The sequence below is a fragment of the Lygodium microphyllum genome, chromosome 7 (assembly GCF_053477565.2).
Source record: "Lygodium microphyllum isolate KBCC chromosome 7, Lygodium_microphyllum_v1.1.10, whole genome shotgun sequence".
NCBI lineage: Eukaryota > Viridiplantae > Streptophyta > Polypodiopsida > Schizaeales > Lygodiaceae > Lygodium > Lygodium microphyllum.
The window spans coordinates 163,158,478-163,179,273 of NC_141141.1; the positions used below are offsets into that span (position 1 = coordinate 163,158,478).

A 20,796-nucleotide genomic window follows, 5' to 3' on the forward strand; every position below is an offset into this window, starting at 1 on the left:
TTTCTTGCATTCTCCATCCATTCTGCATGACCTGTCATGTGGTTTGATGCACCTGAGTCAACATACCATACATCGTTGCTTTCTTCTGCACTTGTCATAGAATTTTTCATGTGCTGCACCATAAACAAATGCTCATTTCTGTCATCACCTTGTCTACTAGAAGATGCATAATTCCCTTGTTGCAATTTACCATTCATGATGTCATTCTGCTTTTTATAGCAGTCCTTAGCCATATGACCCATTTTACCACAGTAGTAGCATTCAACATTGCTGTTTGCATTTTGGCCTCTTTGCCATCCACCACGACCTCTTTGGCTCCCCCTGCCTCTAGAGTTACCACGTCCTCCTCCATAGGATTGGTTTTCTTGAGTTTGCTGCATATTTTGATTTCTACCACGGCCTCCAAATCGGCCTCCTCTACCTCTGCCTCTACCTCTTCCAGCATTTGAGTAGAAGACAGCTTCTTTCGAAGTTCCTCCTGAAGAAGATGCACCACCATTTCTCTGCTCCTCAGAAATTAGAAGAGCAATCAACTCCTCAAAATCAGGAAATCTTTCACGAACTGAAATGGATGTCCGAAACTGTGCATAATCCTTTCCTAGACCATTCAAGGTCACAGAAACTAAATCATCATCTTCCACTGGCGACCCAATGGAAGCAAGTGCATCTGCAATCTTCTTCACCTTCATGTGGTAGTCATTGATGCTCATATTTTCTCTTTGCACATTATGCAACTCTTGCTTGAGCTGCATTTTCCTGGCTTGCGTATTTGTGCTATACATTTTTGACAAAGTATCCCATGCCTCCTTTGGCGTACTTGCATCCTGAATATGCATAATCATAGAGTTTGAAATACTGATAGATAGCCAGTACATAAGTTTCCTGGCTCTCTCATGCCATGCTTTGAATGCCTGCATTTGCTGTTGATTGGGAACATCAGGAAGAACTGGTTCTTCATTTCCTGCAACAAATTCCCAATATCCTTTTCCCATAAGGAAATTCGTCATTCTAAACTTCCATGCTTGGAAATTGTTCTTGTCAAGATTTTCAGTTACAATCTGTGAAAGAGAATCAGACGCCATTACAGAACACTACAAAAAATTCTGTCACTGCCAAAAACACAGCTTCACCCTCACAAGGGAAAATCTGCAAAACTGGCGAAAGTGGTATTTGACCACATAGTCACTTCCTAGTGACAATTTTGCATAAACAGGAACCAAGGATGATTCTGTAACTCCCAATGTCTCTGCACATAAGCATACAATGCAATTTCTGTGGTAACTTTTCACGGACCTGTAGAACAGTGGTCGCACAGCATAAAATAGGGTCTTTTCCTGAGTGTGTGCAGAAAACTTCCGCCTCCAAAACAGGCCCCGAAATGGCCTCAAATCAAAATACTGCCCTCTTGCTTCACCGCGAAGGGCGTCTCAACCTCAGACTATGCACTCTTGCAATTTCCGGCTGTGCTACTTGCAGAGATCTGCTCCCAAAACAGAAAATGAAAGCAACACTGCTCCTCTTACCAGAACACCGCGAGCTTGGCTTCCTTTCTTGAGCTCCTTACCACGAACAAGGCTCTGATACCATGTCAAGATTGTGGGAGAGAAGGAAGGAGTCTCACTCGTAACTTTCTTGCTTGCACAATGGGGGAATACACACAGAGGTGGAGGCTGAAAATAGTTTTCCTCTACTTAGTTGTGTAAGCCAAAAGAACTCTAATACAAAGAAATAGAAGAACCCTATATATGGGTCTCAAACCAAACTCAACTAACTAAGGTGGCATACTAAGTGAGCCACGAACTAGAGTAGATAAGAATAACTGTCATGTAGCTATTATTCATGGGTGGTGTACCAACCGCATCTACAACTGACAAGTCGGTGACATAAATGCACAACGGTCACCCTGGCATATCACGAGTGGAGCTCGATATCTCAACAGACAGGACGTGACACGACGCGACGCGCCCCCCTCCCCCTCCCCAACATAACATGACCTCCCCTCCTCCGCCCCCCCCAATGACATGACGCTACGCACCGCACCCCCCTCCCCATTCCCAACATAACATGAAATATGCCCCCCTCCCCAACATAACATGACATCCCCCACTTCCCCCCCCATGACACAACATGAAGCAACGCGCCCCCCTCCCCCTCCCCAACATAACATGAAATCCCCTCCCTTCCCATGACACGACACAATGCCCCCTCCCCCTCCCCAACATAACATGACATCCCCCCCTCCCCTACCCCCCATGACAGGACGCGACGTGCCGCATCCCCCTCCCCCTCCCCAACATAACACGACATCCCCAGCCCATGACACAACGCGACGTGCCATGCCCCCTCCCCCTCCCCAACATAACATGACATCCCCCCCTCCCCCCCATGACACAACACGACGTGACGTGCCCCCCTCCCCAACATAACATGATATCCCCCCCTCCCCCCACGACACGACAAGACGTGATGCGCCCCCCTCCCCCTCCCCAACATAACATGACACTCCCCCTTGCCCGCCCCCCCATGACACAACACAACGTGACGTGCCCCCTTCCCCCTCCCCAACATGATATGAAATTCCCCCCCTCCCTCCCCCCTCCCCCCATGACAGGACGCGATGTGATGCGGCCCCCTCCCCCTCCCCTATGTAACATGACATGCCCCCCCCATGACAGGACACGACACGATGACACAACGCAATGTGCCCCCTCCCCCTCCCCAACATAACATGACATCCCCCCCCCCCCCCCCCCATGACACAACGCGATGTGACGAGGCCCCCTCCCCCTCCCCAACATAACATAACATCCCCTCCCCCATGACACGACATTATGCGACGTGCCTCCCTCCCCCTCCCTAACATAACATGACATCCCCCCCCATGAGAGGACATGATGCGACAGGCCCCCCTCCCCCTCCACCTCCCCCTCCCCAACATAACATGACATCCGCCCCCTCCCCCCATGACAAGACACGATGTGGCGCGGCCCCCTCCCCCTCCGCAACATAACATGATATTCCCCCCCATGACACGACGCGATGCGACGTGGCTCCCTCCCCCTCCCCAACATAACATGACATCCCCGTTCCTCCCTTCCCCATGACACGACACGATGTGACGCGACGCGGTCCCCTCCCCCTCCCCAACATAACATGACATCCCCCTCCCCTCAACACACACACACACACCCACCATGACGGGTCTCCCCCCCACCCCCGAAATTCGGCCCCCCTCCCCCCTCCAAAATTTGCTGCTCCCCTCCCCCCTCAACACACACCACACCATGTCGCGACGTGCCCTCGCCCCCCCTCCAAAATTCGGCCCCGCCTCCCCTCATGTCCCCATGACGACGGGACGCGACGCGCCCTCCCCCCCCAAAAAACAATTTCGGGCTTTGTAGGTATGGCTTGCTGTTGGAGCCGATTGCACCTATGAGCGAAGGGAGTGTGAGGCTTGGGCAACCCATGTCTCCCCACCTCCTCCATGTAGGCCGTGCCTCATGGAGCAACCATTTTTTTAGACTCCCGGCATGCAGGGTTCTCATTTTGAGTGAGGCAGCCGTGCCCCGTGTTCCAAGTTTGAGTCACCATGACTTCTTATGAGGAAAGGTGGGTTGTGAACCGTGTCGCCCCCGTGGCGCCGTATTCTAAGATGGTTGAGTGTGGATCCTTGTGAGCCCGGAACTCTTCAGTGGCGCGATCCGGCGAATCCAAGCGCCAAGTTACCCTTGTGCGAGTTAGAAAATTGTGTTACGCGTGTTGTGAGCAAACCGCAACGCGGGAGGGATATCATGGGGCATAACGGCCCGTGACGTGACGCGATGGGGTCATGTTGTGATGCGATGGCATGTCACCTTGACATGTCTTGTGAGTTGGCTTCTGCTACGTGTTCCAAGACGTGATGCGGTGCTGGGTGCCCGTGGGCCATGTTTCTTGTGCGGGTTTCGTGTGCAGACCTGTGGGATCAGAATGTCAACGCCACAGTTGGTATCAGAGCTACCTCCTACCCGACTACTAGGGTGGTCAACATGGGTGGAGGCAAGTCGGCCAAGATTTCAGGCTATGAGTGTCCAGCAAGTCGAGAGGTCAAAGTCAAGCTTGTTCAAGTTGCATGTGTTGAAAAAATGAGCCGTCATTGGAAATGAAGCAGGGTTGGGGCTGCGTGCTACTACCCACAACTTGTCTTCATTTGTGAAGAGACTGATGTAGCTGATCTGTTTGAACCTAAATCTATGCCTAACCACGGGCAGTGAAGTGATATGCTCATTTGTGCTAAAAACGGATCTCTTGGGGCTATGAGAGCCATGATATGAGACCAAATCTTGTTGGTGGACCAAAAAATAAGATTGAAGGGTTTATGCAGATTAGAGATAGTGTATTTTGGAGCAGATCAGAGAAATTTGTGTAGCTCTTTATCATCACGGCTCAAGGGCAGCCTAGTTGACTTGAAATCTGTGCGAGCTGAAGATGGAGCCTACGGGCTTAGTGTCTCGAGAGAAGACTCGTGGGCTTGGCGCGAGGATAAAGAAAGCGGGTACAGGAGGAGGAGTAAAGTTGATATATTTGAAGACTCCCGGACCTGGCAGGAGTATAAACAACGCGGGCAAGGTTGAGATGAGAGGGTGTATCTGATGGAGTGGATGAGCTCCTACGAGTGAATTTTTAGTCTGTTGAATGAAACCCTTTAAGTCAAAGCCAAAGACTCCCGGACTTGGCAAGAGGATAAAGAACATGGGCTTATGGTGAGATCACTTGTTGGAGGATGCGGATTGGATATCTGTTTGAAGAGCTGAAGAATGAGCCAAGAGGCGAAACGGAGCGGAGTATGGATGGCCGTGGGTTAAATTATTTGGAGCTGAAAGACTATGTCTGCTTGTTATGGGGCTACTAAAGAGTGTCAAAAAGAACCTGCGATGCTGAAGTCACGTGAAGGGAAGCTAAAAGGCTATGGTCTTGCAAATCTCAACCCAGGGAGTATAAAGCAAGCGGGCTTGTGTTGAAGAGTTTTGGTTAGGGCAAGAAGGCCCTTTGTTTGAAGAAGAAGAAGAGGATGGAGTGGAAGAAAGCAGAGGCGAGAAGGAGTGGAAAGAGTAGAAAACAAAGATGCAGGCAAAAGGCCCAAGTTTTTATGAAGAAAAAGATGGAAACGGGCTGCGGCCCTAAGTTTTTGAAGTAAAGAAGATGAGGATGGAGAAGGAGATGAGGAGGTGAAGAGATGACATGGAGAAGATTCGTAACACTGCGAGTATAAAAGAATGGCGAAGCTGATTTAGAAGATGCAAGACTCCTTAAGTTGGGAGTATAAAAGAATGGTCGAGTGCATGGAAGGAGTTGAGGAAGAGAAAATAAGATCTGTGGTGCACAACGCTCGTGGAGCTGCGAGCTTAAATGAATGGCCGAGAGCAAAGGCCAAGAGGGCCGAAGGAAGGGAGACTCCTAACACTAGGAGTATAAAGAACGGTTGCGAGACTCGTGACCTTGGGCCGAGTATAAAGAAACCAGGCTAGGAGAAGGAAGAGGTGGATTTTGGGAGAGGGGAAGAAGACTCCTAATGTCGGGAGTATAAGGAGCGGTGCCGAGACTCGTGGACCTAGGGCGAGTATTAACAAGCCGGGCTGGGTGGAGAAAGAGGGGAAGGAAGAGACTCCTAACACCGGGAGTATAAAGAACGGTGTCGAGACTCGTGGACCTGGGGTGAGTATAAATAAGCCAAGTTGGGTCGATAAAGAGGGGAAGGAAGGAAGACCCCATGCCGATGGCAGTGAAGCCGAGAAGGGCAATGGACCGGGCGGATGGTGGTGTGAAGACTTGTGGACGTGGGGTGAGTATAAATAAGCCGGGGCTCAGAGCTCATGGACCTCGAGCGAGGCTAAATAAGCCGGGCTGGAAGGCAAAAGAAGGGTGGACACTTCTAGAGGCAGGAGTATAAAGATGGGGGCCGTGTGAAGCGACATGGAAAGAGGGCCAAAACTTGTAGGTGTTGGCGAGTATAAAGAAGCTAGAGCTCTTTGATCCGGTGAGTGGGGTAAAGAAGCGGAAAATCTGGTACCTGGGGTCTGATGAGAAGGACCATGGAGAGTCGTGAGAAGGCACGGGGAAGATTCGTGGAGCCATGAGAATAAATGAATGGCCCGTGACCTGACGCGACACGATGCGACGGGGTCATGCTCTACGGCGTGTCATCTTAACATGTCTTGCGAGTTGGCTTCTGTTATGTGTTCCAAGATGCGATGTGGTGCTAGGTGCCCGTGGGCCATGTTTCTTGTGCGGGCTTCACGTGCGGACCCGTGGGACTAGAAAGTCAGTGCCACAGCACATATAAGGGTATTGGTGCTTGCTCCATCAAAACACTCCTTGGAGATCCAAGGGAGGGTGATGTGAGGCATATGGTCTCCGCATCCGTCTTGTTGCACGAGGAGTGTCTCGTGAGCAAATGCCATGTACCCCCCATCAAACGGTTAGGCTCAAGCGACTTGTGGTGATCCTTGTGAGGACATCGCATCGTGGCGGTCAACGTGTGCCCACTAGGTAGTGAGGTGTGAAGTGTGGTGCCTTGAACACGCGTCTCATTGGTGGCGAGATCGTGTTCGAGCTCCATGGTTCTCAATGCTAATGGCAAATCTCAGTGTGAATATTGTGCGGCTTGTCTCGATATAAATGGACCGAAACCAATGGAACGATGTGATCGAGGTGCTGCTTCATCTGCGGGGCTTGTTCCCAGTGGGGTTGAGTGCACCTCTTGATGGGCTCTTGTTGATGCGAAACAATGGAATGCATGAGCATCTCCATCGTCTTTTGACTCGACACAAGCTCGAAATGTGGCAGACAAGACAACGCAGAGCATGACTCATGTGTGGTGGTGGTGATGGCTGATGCACGTGCTCGTGTGTGGCTTTGTCCACGGTGGGAGACAAAAGCATGCCCTCGTCCCATCCCCATTTGTCATTTTCTTTTTCTCCCCGTAAACTCTCAAGCCTTCGTGCTCCTCCCCTCTTTCTCTTTACATCAAGAAGAGCACATTGGTCATGAGGTCGTGCCTTTTTGCCCCGCACCCACACTTGATGTGGAGTCGGAACGCGCAGCAGCAGCGGTGCTGCTTGTGTGATGAAAGATAGCTACCTGGTTGATCCTGCCCCAGTAGTCATATGCTTGTCTCAAATATTAAGCCATGCATGTGTAAGTATAAACTCTCTTGTACTGTGAAACTGCGAATGGCTCATTAAATCAGTTATAGTTTCTTTGATGGTACCTTGCTACTCGAATAACCGTAGTAATTCTAGAGCTAATACGTGCACCAACTCCCGACTTCTGCGGTGAATTAGGATAACTTCTCGAATCGCACGGCCTCAGCCGGCGATGCTTCATTCCAATTTTTGCCCTATCAACTTTCGCTGATAGGATAGAGGCCTACCATGGTGGTGATGGGTGAGGGAGAATTAGGGTTCGATTCTGGAGAGGGAGCCTAAGAAATGGATATCACATCCAAGGAAGGCAGCAGGCGCGCAAATTACCCAATCCCGACACGAGGAGGTAGTGACAATAAATAACAATACTGGGCTTTTACCAATATGGTAATTGGAATGAGTATAATCTAAATCCCTTAACGAGGATCCATTCGAGGGAAAGTCTGGTGCCAGTAGCCACCGTAATTCCAGTTCCAATAGTGTATATTTAACTTGTTGCAGTTAAAAAGCTTGTAGTTGGATCTCGGGGCAAAGCATGCCGTCCGCCTCCTTTGGTGTGCACTGATCGCCCCGCCCTTTCTGTCGGAGACGTGCTCCTGGACTTAATTGGCTAGGACGTGGATTCAGTGATGTTACTTTGAAAAAATTAGAGTGCCCAAAGCAAGCCTATGCTCTGAATACATTAGCATGGAATAACACGATAGGAATCTAGTTTTATTGTGTTGGTCTTCGGGACCAGAGTAATGATTAATAGGGATAGTTGGGGGCATTCGTCTTTCATTGTCAGAGGTGAAATTCTTGGATTTATGAAAGACGAACTACTGCAAAAGCATTTGCCAAGGATGTTTTCATTAATCAAGAACGAAATTTGGGGGCTCGAAGACGATCAGATACCATCCTAGTATCAACCATAAACGATGCCAACTAGGGATTGGTGGATGTTATTTTGATGACTTCGCCAGCACCTTATGAGAAATCAAAGTTTTTGGGTTCTGGGGGGAGTATGGTCGCAAGGCTGAAACTTAAAGGAATTGATGGAAGGGCACCACTAGGAGTGAAGTCTGCGACTTAATTTGACTCAGCACGGGGAAACATACCAGGTCCAGACATAGTAAGGATTGACAGAGAACTCTTTCTTGATTCTATGGGTGGTGGTGCATGGCCGTTCTTAGTTGGTGGAGTGATTTGTCTGGTTAATTCCGTTAACAAACCAGACCTCAGCCTACTAACTAGTTACACGAAGGATCCTCTTCGTGGCCAACTTCTTAGAGGGACTATGGCCGTCTAGGCCATGGAAGTTTGAGGCAATAATAGGTCTGTGATGCCCTTAGATGTTCTGGGTCGCATGCGCGCTATGCTGATGAATTCAACAAGTTTACCACCTGGGTCGAGAGGTGTGGATAATCTTTTGAAATTTCATCATGATAGGGATAGATCTTTGCAATTATTGACCTTCAACAAGGACTTCCTAGTAAGCGCGAGTCATCAGCTCGCATTGACTACGTCCCTGCCCTTTGTACACACCGCCCATCGCTCCTACTGATTCAATGGTCCGGTGAAGTTTTTGGATTACGGCGACGCTGGTGGTTTGCCACCGGTGACATTGTGAGAAGTTCATTAAGCCTTATCATTTAGAGGAAGGAGAAGTCGTAACAAGGTTTCCGTAGGTGGACCTGTGGAAGGATCATTGACACACATCCATGAGAACAATGCGAACCGTGGAATGTTCATGAGGGATCGCGCTTGGAGGCGTGGTCGGCATCCTCTCTCCCCTCGTCAGAGTTGGCAGGCGACAGTGGGGGAGGCTATGATTTGGGGTCGTCCCGCGACCGTGCGGGTGGAGGAGGAAGGAGGGACGCCTTCGAACTCTCTCCCTTGCTCGGGGTGATCCCCCTCTGTCATGCTCATTTGGCCATGCCGCCACCTTGATAAACCCTTTGCTCCTCCCCGCACGCGAGGGTGGTAGGAGTAACTTAATAAACCTTGTCTTGTCTGAGCTTCCTCCCCTCGGGAGGATCGAAAAACAAAACACAACGACTCTTAGAAATGGATATCTTGGCTCTTGCAACAATGAAGAATGTAGCAAAATGCGATACGTAGTGTGAATTTCAGAATTCCACAAATCATCGAGTCTCTGAACGCAACTTGCGCTCGGGGCTCGTCCAAGGGCATGCCTGCTTGAGCATCCCTAACTCCTCTACACCCTCTCCCCTTCTTCAGGGGAGGGTGGAATTGGTCGTCCATGCTCCGACGTGATGCCGCGGTTGGCTGAAATGTACCGGCAGCACCGTGCGGTGACGTTGCTCCGCAAGGGTGGTTCGTCTCCTCGTCGAGGTGGTGGCTATTTGCGGGTGCCTCTTCCAGGGTGCACGTGTCAGATCGGGCTCTTCGGAGCCGGGGCTTGCCCTCGGTGACCCAAAACGCAACTTCAACCTCAAATTAGGCAAGGCTACCTGCTGAGTTTAAGCATATCACTAAGTGGAGGAGAATAAACTAACCAGGATTTGCCTAGTAGCTATTGTGAGTGAACCGGATAGAGCCCAGCTTGGAAATCACACGGCTTTGTCGTGCGAATTGTAGCTTGTAGAGGCGGCCTTTGCGGCGGAGCAAGCCCAAGTCCCCCTGGAAAGGGGCGTCAGAGAGGGTGAGAGCCCCATCGAGCTCGGACCCTGTCGCTCCACGAGCCACCATCGATGAGTCAGGCTATTTGGGAATGTAGCCCTAAGTGGGTGGTAAATTCCATCCAAGGCTAAATATGGGCAAGAGACTGATAGCGAAAAAGTACCGCAAGGGAAAGATGAAAAGGACTTTGAAAAGAGAGTTAAAAAGTGATTAAAATTGCTGGGAGGAAAGCGAATGGAGGCCACGGGTGCGCCCTGATCGGATGTGGAACGGTGCAAACTAGTCCCCCGCTCAACGTGGGGTGCTAGTCAGCGTGGGCCGGTGCGGCAGGACAAGAGCGGGCTTTAGATGGATCATCGATGTTGTCACGTTGGTTGAGGAACGAAGCATGCACCACTTGTGGTAGGCTCTGCACCTACATGCTCGAGACGCTGGCACTGTGGGCTTTCCATCCAACCTGTCTTGAAATATAGACCAATGATTCTAAAATGTACGTGAGCCGGTGGGTGGCAAACACATGGAGGCACAAGGAACCTGACAGGTGGGATCCCCTTCATGGGGTGCACCATTGACCGACCATGATCTTCTGTGAAAGGTTTGAGTGGGAGCATACCTGCTGGGACCCGAAAGATAGTGAACTATGCCTGAGCAGGGTGAAGGCAGAGAAAACTCTAGTGGAGACTCGTAGCGATACTGACATGCAAATCGTTTGTCAGGCTTGGGTATAGGGACGAAAGACTAATCGAACCATCTAGTAGCTGGTTCCCTCTGAAGTTTCCCTCAAGATAGCCGGAGCTCCTCACAGTTTTATCAAGTAAAGCAAATGGTTAGAGGCATCAGGGGTGAAACACCCTCGACCTATTCTCAAACTTTAAATAGGTAAGCGGCCGAGGTTGCTCTGTTGAACCGTGGCGCGGAATGCGAACTCCAAGTGGGCCATTTTTGGTAAGCAGAATTGGCGATGTGGGATGAATTGAAAGCGGAGTTACGGTGCCGAACTATGCGCTAACCTAGATCCCACAAAGGGTGTTGATTGATTAAGATAGCATGATGGTGGTCATGGAAGTCAAAATCCACTAAGAAGTGTGTAACAACTCACCTGCTGAATCAACTAGCCCCGAAAATGGATGGCGCTAAAGCGCGCGACCTATACCCGGCCATCGGGGTGAGTGGAAGGCCTTGATGAGTAGGAGGGCGTGGGGGTCATGGCGCAGCTCTGGGCGCAAGCCTAAGTTAAATGGCCCCCAGTGCAGATCTTGGTGGTAGTAGCATATATTCAAATGAGAACTTGGCGCAAGTGAAATACCACTACTTTTAACGTTATTTTACTTACTCCATGAGGTGGAGGTGGGGCTCGGCCCCTACTTCTAGTCTTAAGGCGTGCTGGCTGCCGATCTAGGCAGAAGACATTGTCAGGTGGGGAGTTTGGTTGGGGTGGCACATCTCTAAAAAGATAATGCAGGTGTCCTAAGATGAGCTCAACGAGAACAGAAATCTCGTGTGGAACAAAAAGGTAAAAGAACATTTCATGTTGATTTTTAGTACAAATGCAAACTGTGAAAGCATGGCCTATCGATCCTTTAGTGTTTTGGAATTTGAAGCTAGAGGTGTCAGAAAAGTTACCACAGGGATAACTGTCTTGTGGTAGCCAAGCGTTCATAGCGACATTGCTTTTTGATCCTTTGATGTCGGCTCTTCCTATCATTGCGAAGCAGAATTCGCCAAGTGTTGGATTGTTCACCCACCAATAGGGAACGTGAGCTAGGTTTAGACCATCGTGAGAGAGATTAGTTTTACCCTACTAATGAGTGGTTCCACAATAGTAATTCAACTTAGTACAAGAGGAACCATTGATTCACATAATTGGTCATTGCGCTTGGTTGAAAAGCCAGTGGCGCGAAGCTACCATGTGTAGGATTATGAGTGAATGCCTCTAAGTCAAAATCCATGCTAGATGCCATGCTCTCTACCTCCCCCGACTGATAGTAGGGGCGCTTGGGCGTCCCCGAGAGCATGTGTTGAGAGTCTTCCCTCGAGGTGCTGGAAGTGGTCACCTCGAGGACTCTGAATGAAAATTCTGAACAACCGGGGAGATGAATCCTTTGTAGATGACTTAAATATGTGCCTGAGTATTGTAAGTGGCAGAGTAGCCTTGCTGCTATGATCCAGTGAGATTCAGCCCGCTGCCGCACCTATTTGTCCCCCTCCCCAACATAACATGACATCCCCCCCATGACACGACACAACGCGACATGCCTCCTTCCCCCTCCCCAACATAACATGACATCCCCCCCCATGACATGACACGGCGCAACGGGCCCCCCTCCCCCTCCCCCTCCCCCTCCCCCTCTCCAACATAACATGGCATTCCCCCTCCACCTCCCCCTCCCCCTCCCCAACATAATATAACATCCCCCCCCCATGACAGAACATGGCACGACACGCCCCCCTCCCCCTCCCCAACATAACATGACATCCCCGCCCCATGACACGACACGACGCGACGACACAATATGACACGCCCCCCTCCTCCTCCACAACATAACATGACATTCCTCCCCATGACACGATGCGACGCGATGCGGCCCCCTCCCCCTCCCCAACATAACATGACATCCCCCTCCCCTCAACACACACACACACACCCACCATGACGGGTCTCCCTCCCCCCCCTTCCTCAACACACACCATGTTGCAACGCGACATGCCCTCCCCCCCTCCAAAATTCGCCCCCCCCACCTTCCCTCCAAAATTCGGCCCTCCCCCCCTCCAAAATTCGCCCCCCCCCTTCACCCCTCAACATACACCACATTATGTCGCAACGCGCCCTCCCCCCTCCGAAATTCAGCCCCCCCTCCCCTCAACAAGCCATGAAGACGCGATGTGATGCGCCCTCCCCCCCCGAAAACAATTTTGAGCTTTGTAGGTATGCCTTGCAGTTGGAGCCGATTGCACCTATGAGGGTAGTAGTCCTCCCTCACCCACATGATGGCATCGTGGTATGCACGTTGATAGCATCCACCCTCTACATGTGATTTATCGTCCCTCAAGCATTTTTGGCTTCTTGTAATTATTCTCGTGCCTCCGTTGCACTTCATAATATACATATCACGTTACCTCATTTCCGTGTCATGTTACCTTGCCCGTTATGTGTTACCTTTTGCTGCCCATGACACGTTACGTGTCGTGTCCCAAGTTACCTTGAAAAAAGCTTCCGCACTGCTGTGGGGCCACTGATTAGAGGGTGATCCCTCATGAGGAGGGCTCCACGGGGTAGGCATTGCCTACCCCATGACGGCTCCAGGGGAGTGTCGTCACACTTGGTATCAGAGAAAACTCCTTGGTTGGTGCACAATGACCCCGTGTGAGTGAGCCTGGTCAAAGTACGATGGGTAAAAAGAAGATAGGTGCTAGAAAAGTGAAAAATGAGCACAAAAGAGTGGATAGAGCCCAAAATGAGGCCGAAAAACAGCAAATTGAGAATTTTTATGCTGAAAAATACAAGATTTTGACCCATTAGTTCAAAAATGAGGATGAAAAACGAATTCTTTGGTCAACGAAAATACAATCGTTGCAAAATGGCCATATTCTGTCAAAGAAAGAAGAAAAAGATTTTCAAGGCAAATTGAAGCTTGTCAAGGACACACAAGGCAAATTGAAGCTCGTTAAGGACACACAACTTCTAACAAAAATGTGTCTTCGAGTAGTCAATGACAACATAGCTGAGCGGTCTGAAAACCACAAGAAAAAGTTAGCCTTTGATTCGGTGTGTGTGGAGCGCCAATTGCACATAGATATGGTAAAACAATATGGTGAAATCATCGCGTAGGGGGGTATGCCAGATGATTTAGTTCCAACAAAGACACCCCCCGCATGTCAACCTATACAATGTGTTGATATATACAATTCAGACAGTGAATATGAGTCAGAAAGTGAGTCAGAAAGGCCGTGTGCTGATATGCACAATGCAGATAGGGATTTTGAGTCAGAAAGTGAATCAGAAAGTGAAAGCGGTGCAAAAGATCTATTGAATGATCAAGAGTTTTTGTCTGCAACACAATGCCACATAGCCATGGCTGAACAGATGATATCAGATGGCCAATTGACTCCCGAACAACAAAGAATGCTACCTCAGATGGTAGAAAGGATGAAGTAAGCACTGGCAGCGCACAATTGACAAACTCAGGAAACTGTCCAATTACAACTTGGTAGTATGGATTCAACATATAAGGAATCAGATGTTGAAGATGAGCAAACGATTATTAAAGAAGAAGCAGACCATGAGCAACAATATTGGAGAGCTGAAAGCTAGAGTGGCAAGCCAAATTATGATCAAAGGCTGTGTCAAAATGCCATGGAAGTTTGAGGCAATAATAGGTCTGTGATGCCCTTAGATGTTCTAGGCCACACGCGCGCTACACTGATGAATTCAACGAGTTTACCACCTGGGACGAGAGGTCTGGGTAATATTTTGAAATTTCATCATGATGGGGATAGATCATTGCAATTATTGATCGAGTCATCAGCTCGCGTTGACTATGTCCTTGCCCTTTGTACACACCGCCCGTCGCTCCTACCGATTGAATAGTCCGGTGAAGTTTTCGAATTGTGGCAACTCTAGTGGTTTGCCACCGGTGACATTGTGAGAAGTTCAATAAGCCTTATCATTTAGTGGAAGGAGAAGTTGTAACAAGGTTTCCGTAGGTGAACATGCGGAAGGATAATTGACACACGTCTGTGAGAACAATGCAAACCGTGGAATGTCCCTAAGGGATTGCACTCGGAGGCGCGGTCGGCATTCTCTCTCCCCTCGTTGGAGTCCAGGCGACAGTGGGGGAGGCTATGCTTCAGGGTTTTCCTACGACCGTGCGGCCAGTGGAGGAGGAAGGAGGGACACCTTCGACCTCTCTTCCTTGCTTAGGATGATCCCCCTCCATCGTGCTCGTTCGGGCATGTCGCCACCTTCATAAACCCTTTGCCCCTTCCCTCACGCGGGGGTGACAGGAGGAACTTAATAAACCTTGTCTTGTTTGAGATTCCTCCCCTCGGGAGGATTAAAAAACAAAACACAACGACTCTCAACAACGGATATCTTGGCTCTTGCAACGATGAAGAACGCAGCAAAATGCGATATGTAGTGTGAATTGCAGAATTCCGTGAATCATCGAGTCTTTGGATGCTCCTTGTGCCCATGGCTCGTCCAAGGGCATGCCTGCTTGAGCATCCCTAACTCCCCAACACCCTCTCCCCTTCTTTGGGGGAGGGTGGAATTGGTCGTCCGTGCTCCGACATGATGCCGCAGTTGGCTGAAATGTACTAGCAGCACCGTGTAGTGACGTTGCTCCGCAAGGGTGGTTCGTCTCCTCGTCGAGGTGGCGGCTATTTGCGGGGACCTCTTCCAAGGTGCACGTGTCGGATCGGGCTTTTCGGAGCCGGGGCTTGCCCTCGCTGACCCGAAACGCAACTCGGACGTCAAATCAGGCAACGCTACCCGCTGAGTTTAAGCATATCACACGGAGGAGAAGAAACTAACCAAGATTTTCCTAGTAGCTACCCTACGAGCAAACTGGAAAGAGCCCAGCTTGGAAATCGCATGGCTTTGCCATGCGAGTTGTAGTCTGGAGAGGCGTCCTCTGTGGCGGACCGAGCCCAAGTCCCCCTAGAAAGGGGCGTCAGAGAGGGTGAGAGCCTCGTCGAGCTCGGACCCTGTCGCTCCACGAGGCACCGTCGACGAGTTGGGCTATTTGGGAATGCGGCCCTAAGTGGGTGGTAAATTCCATCCAAGGATAAATATGGTTAAGAGACCAATAGCGAACAAGTACCGCGAGGGGAAGATGAAAAGAACTTTGAAAAGAGAGTTAAAAAGTGCTTGAAATTACTGGGAGGGAAGCGAATGGAGGCCGCAGGTGCACCCCGGTCGGATGCAGAACGGTGCGAACTAGTTCGTCGCTCAACGGGGGGTGCTGGTCAGCGTGGGCCGATGCGGCGGGATACGAGCGGGCTTTAGATGACTCACCGATACCATCGTGTCGGCCGAGGAACAAAGCGTGCACCACTTGTGGCGGGCTCTGCACCTGCACTCTCGGGACGCTGGCGCTCTGGGCTTTCCATCTGAGCCATCTTGAAACATGGACCAAGGAGTCTAACATGTACGCGAGCTAGTGGGTGGCAAACCCACGGAGGCGCAAGGAACCTAATAGGTGGGATCCCCTTCATGGGGTGCACCATCGATCGACCATGATCTTCTGTGAAAGGTTTGAGTAGGAGCATACCTGCTGGGACCCAAAAGATGGTGAACTATGCGTGAGTAGGGCGAAGCTAGAGGAAACTCTAGTGGAGACTCATAGCGATACTGATGTGCAAATTGTTTGTCAGACTTGGGTGTAGGGGTCAAAAGACTAATCGAACCATCTAGTAGCTGGTTCCCTCCGAAGTTTCCCTCAGGATAGTTGGAGCTCCTAGCATTTTTATCAGGTAAAGCGAATGATTAGAGGCATCGGGGGTGAAACACCCTCGACCTATTCTCAAACTTTAAATAGGTAATTTTCCAGGGTTGCTCTGTTGAACCCTAGCACGGAATGCGAGCTCCAAGTGGGCCATTTTTTGTAAGAAAAATTGGCAATGCAGGATGAACCAAAAGTTAGGTTACGGTGCCAAACTGCGCACTAACCTAGATCCCACAAAGGGTGTTGATTGATTAAGATAGTAGGACGGTGGTTATGGAAGTTGAAATCCGCTAAGGAGTGTGTAACAACTCACTTTCCGAATCAACTAGCCCCGAAAATGGATGGCGCTGAAGCGCGTGACCTATACCTGGCCATCGGGGTGAGTGCAAGGCCCCAATGAGTAGGAGGGCATGGGGGTCGTGGCGTAGCTCTGGGCGCGAGCACTAGTGAAACGACCTCCAGTGCAGATCTTGATGGTAGTAGCAAATATTCAAATGAGAACTTTGAAGACCGAAGTGGAGAAAGGTTCCATGTGAACAGCAATTGGACATGGGTTAGTCGATCCTAAGAGATGGGGCAATCCTCTGTCAAGGGCGCAATGCGCGCCGCTCATTGAAAGGGAATCGGGTTAATATTCCGGAACCGAGACGTGGTAGTGGACGGCAATGTGACCGAATTCGGAGACGTCGGCGGGGGCCTCGCCCACCCTAAAATCGGATCACCCGGAGATAGGGTCCAGCGCTGGTAAAGTGTGTTCGGTGCGCCCCTGGTGGCCTGTAAAAATCTGCAGGAGCAAATGCCGATCATGCCCAGTCATACTCATAACCGCATCAAGTCTCCAAGGTGAACGAAGAGCAGAATTTCTTAGAAAGAAAAATTAAGGAACATGATGGACATCTAGAGGCTATAACAGGGGCCTCACAAAGTGTATAGGGACTGTAATGCCAAGTTACATAAGGAGTTTACAAAGCTTATGGCAGGAAGCATTAGGGAAAGGAAATACAAGGCTTTTAAAACAGTCTATCAGAGTAATGAGAGTAGAAGGACTGATGAGTCTTATCCTTTCGATCCTGGTGGTCTTCATCTTCATCTTTTGGTCCATGGTATTCTTCTTCTTTCATAGTTGCAAGATAGGCCGTTTCGGACCTCTTTCTAGCATGATAGAACTTCTCAGTGTGTCCGGTCCTTTTGCAGAAGTCACAGAAGAGCGGTTCCTTTTTACCTTTGTATCTGTTGTTTACATATAACATTTGTTCATCCTTTGAAGTGCTAGGCTCTTCTTTGCTTTTAAGTTTCTTTTCTTCCTCTAGCAGAGAGGCTTTAATATCAACAAGTTGAGGATCATGCATATTAGTTAGAGTGGTTGATACATTATCATAAGCAGGAGGCAAACTTTTTAACAAGACACCAATACAAACATCTTCATCCATTTTTAGCTTTATCCCTGCAAGTTGAGTAAGCAGGCTTTCCATGTAGTTTAGATGGGATGCCAGGGATGTATGAGGCTTCATATCAAGTTGGAAAAATTCAATCAATAGACCATACTTAGATGACTTTGACTGTGCACCAAATAAGGTATCCAATTTGTCCCAAGTGTCATGGGGCATGTCACAGGCATCCACATGATGGATGTAGCTATCGTCCAATTCCAGTTTAGTGATGGCTTGTGCCATGTCATCATTCTTTTGCCAAGTAACTGCAAGTTCTACATCCCCAGGTTTCTTCTCTTTGGCATTTGTGATGGCCCAAAGACAATCCTTCTTCATCAGAATGAGCTTGATGCGGGTTTGCCAGGTGTGAAACTCGACTCCTTTGAATCGAGCATTTGGAGAGTCTTTTCCCATGTTGAGGTTGCAAGATCAGTAGCAAATCAACTCCAGAATTCTGAGATTTTATTAGTGGAAGAGCAGATTACAATGTGTCAAGAGACACATGTAATGACAGTGTGAAAACACACTATGTCTGTGCTGATGTTGAGCTTGATTCTTCTTGTTCGGGGTCATTCACTCGTTCTTTAATCTTCTCAGGTCCTTCCCCTCCTTGATTTGGTGCTGGGACAATGGATCAGAGTGGGCTTTAGCTTGGTTAAGTGTCAGGAGTGAGAAAATGAGGGAAAAGATGAGCTTGGGAGATTTTGGCTATGGTGGAATTAGGGTTTCTGAGACAGGGGCCTGGTTTTTCAGTTGTCAAGATTGTGGGAGAGAAGGAAGGAGTCTCGCTTGAAGCTTCCTTGCTTGCACAATGGGGGAAGACACACAAGGGTGGAGGCTGAAAACAGTTTTCCTCTTCTTAGTTGTGTAAGCCAAAAGAACTCAAGTACAAAGAAATAGAAGAACCCTCTATATGGGTCTCAAACCAAACTCAACTAACTAAGGTGGCATACTAACTGAGCCACGAAATAGAGTAGATAAGGATAGCTATCATGTAGCTATTATTCAGGGGCGGTGTACTAACCGCATCTGCAACTGACAAGTTGGTGACATAAATACACAACGGTCACCCTGGCGTATCACGAGTGGAGCTCGATATCTCAACACTCCCCCTCGAGCTCAATCCCAATTCCTGCACACCAAGCAGGTCTCTGAATTTGCGCAGCTTCTCTGCACTTGCGCAGCTTCTCTGCGCCCAATGCCTTTGTGAATATGTCAGCTACATGATCCTCTGTGCTGACATAAACTAGATCAATAAGACCTAGTAAAACCCTCTCTCGCACATAGTGATAATGCACCTCAATGTGCTTTGTTCTAGCATGATAGACTGGGTTATTTGCCAAGTGTATACTACTCATGTGGTCACAATAAATGACAACTGGTCCATCTGTAGACTGATGCATATCATAAAGTAGCTTATGCAACCAAGCTACCTCACATGCAGCCATTGCTGCACCCCTGTACTCAGCCTCTGTGCTCGACAAGGCAACTGTAGGCTGTTTCTTGCTGCTCCAAGTGACTGCAGCACTCCCAAAAGAGAACACATATCCAGTGGTAGATCGTCTATCAGAAATACTACCAGCCCAATCAGCATCAGTGTATCCATGCAACTGTATCTGAACCCCAGTCTCATAAAATAGTCCATACTGCAATGTGGACTTCACATACCTGAGTATGCGTCTAGCCGCATCCAAATGTGGTTTCCTTGGAGCCTGCATAAACTGACTTACCAATCCAATAGCATAGCTCAAATCTGGCGTGGTAATAGTCATATAAATCAAACTTCCTACTATGCGTCTGTACATAGTAGGGTCTTCTAGAAACTCACCTGCATCTGTGCTCAGCTTCACATTCTGCTCCAAAGGAACTGAAATAGGCTTACAGCCTGTCATCCCATATTTGGACAACATGTCCAATCCATACTGCCTCTGCAAGAGCTGTATCCCACTTGGTGATCTAATCACCTCAATGCCCAAGAAATAACGCAGCTCTCCCAAATCCTTCATCTCAAACTTCTGCTTCAATAGCATTTTCACATGAAGGATATCTTCATCACTATCACCTGTCATAATCAAATCATCAACATAAATGACAAGTAGCATAATACCTTTCTCTGTTTTTCTCACATAAAGTGAGAAATCTGCCTTGGAAATCTGAAAGCCAATAGTGACAAGATACTGTCCTATCTTGTCAGACCATGCTCTAGGTGCTTGCTTCAAGCCATACAAGGCTTTCTTCAACCTGCAAACAAACTCAGGATGAACAGCATGCACATAACCTGGTGGCTGCTCCATATAGACCTCTTCTTGCAAATCACCATGCAAGAAGGCATTCTTTACATCCATCTGATGTAAAGACCATCCCTTTGATGCAGCCATAGCAATGACTGCTCTTACGGTTGCCATCCTTGCAACCGGACTGAATGTTTCTTCATAGTCAATGCCATATGTTTGTGCATACCCCTTGACCACTAATCTTGCCTTGTATCTATTCACAGAACCATCTGCATTGTGCTTCACCTTATAAACCCACTTACAGCCAATTGCATTCTTACCTTTAGGCAAAGGTACCAATTCCCATGTAGCATTTGCTTCCAAGGCATCCATTTCTTCATCCATGGCTTTCTCCCATTTTTCTTTTCCCATGGCTTGCTCAAAAGAAGTGGGTTCTGGTTCCCTGTATCACTTTGACCATATATGCATAGTGAATGGCTGTAAATCCATCATATTTCAGCCTATCCACAGGATACCTAGCTCTCGTAGACCTGCGCAAAGTAGGTTCACTCCCAGGTGCTCTCAAAACATCCCTGGTCTTCCTTACTCCAGGTGTAACAATAGAAGGAATACCCAACTCATCATCAATGCTCTGTTCTGAGCCACTGGATTCACCATCCACATAAGAGTGACCTGCATTCACATCAAACATGGGCTGATCTACCTTCTCTTTTCCTTTTCGTGATACCTGCATACCACTATTTGCGCTGCCTTCAGAAGATTCTCCTGATCTCAATCTGCCTGTCCATGGCAAAGAATGTGAACCACTGCTAGAGGACGCTCCAGGTCCACTAATATTTTGTGACTGCTGCTGTGAATTTTGTGCAGCATTACCATTTTG

At 49.0% G+C, this 20,796-nt stretch overlaps 2 non-coding genes and 3 pseudogenes across 2 annotated transcripts; all 5 read left to right on the forward strand.

The window, feature by feature from the left end:
• Nucleotides 1-7,116: 7,116 nt before the first annotated feature.
• On the forward strand, nt 7,117-8,874 carry LOC148034195 (18S ribosomal RNA; annotated as a pseudogene).
• A 345-nt stretch (nt 8,875-9,219) lies between these two features.
• Nucleotides 9,220-9,372, forward strand: LOC148034196 (5.8S ribosomal RNA). Its single transcript, XR_015691517.1, has one exon. It is a non-coding gene; the product is annotated as a 5.8S ribosomal RNA (ribosomal RNA).
• Nucleotides 9,373-9,613: 241 nt separating this feature from the next.
• On the forward strand, nt 9,614-12,006 carry LOC148034197 (25S ribosomal RNA; annotated as a pseudogene).
• A 2,873-nt stretch (nt 12,007-14,879) lies between these two features.
• Nucleotides 14,880-15,032, forward strand: LOC148034198 (5.8S ribosomal RNA). Its single transcript, XR_015691509.1, has one exon. It is a non-coding gene; the product is annotated as a 5.8S ribosomal RNA (ribosomal RNA).
• A 241-nt stretch (nt 15,033-15,273) lies between these two features.
• LOC148034199 (25S ribosomal RNA) lies at nt 15,274-17,118 on the forward strand (annotated as a pseudogene).
• Nucleotides 17,119-20,796: the final 3,678 nt, after the last annotated feature.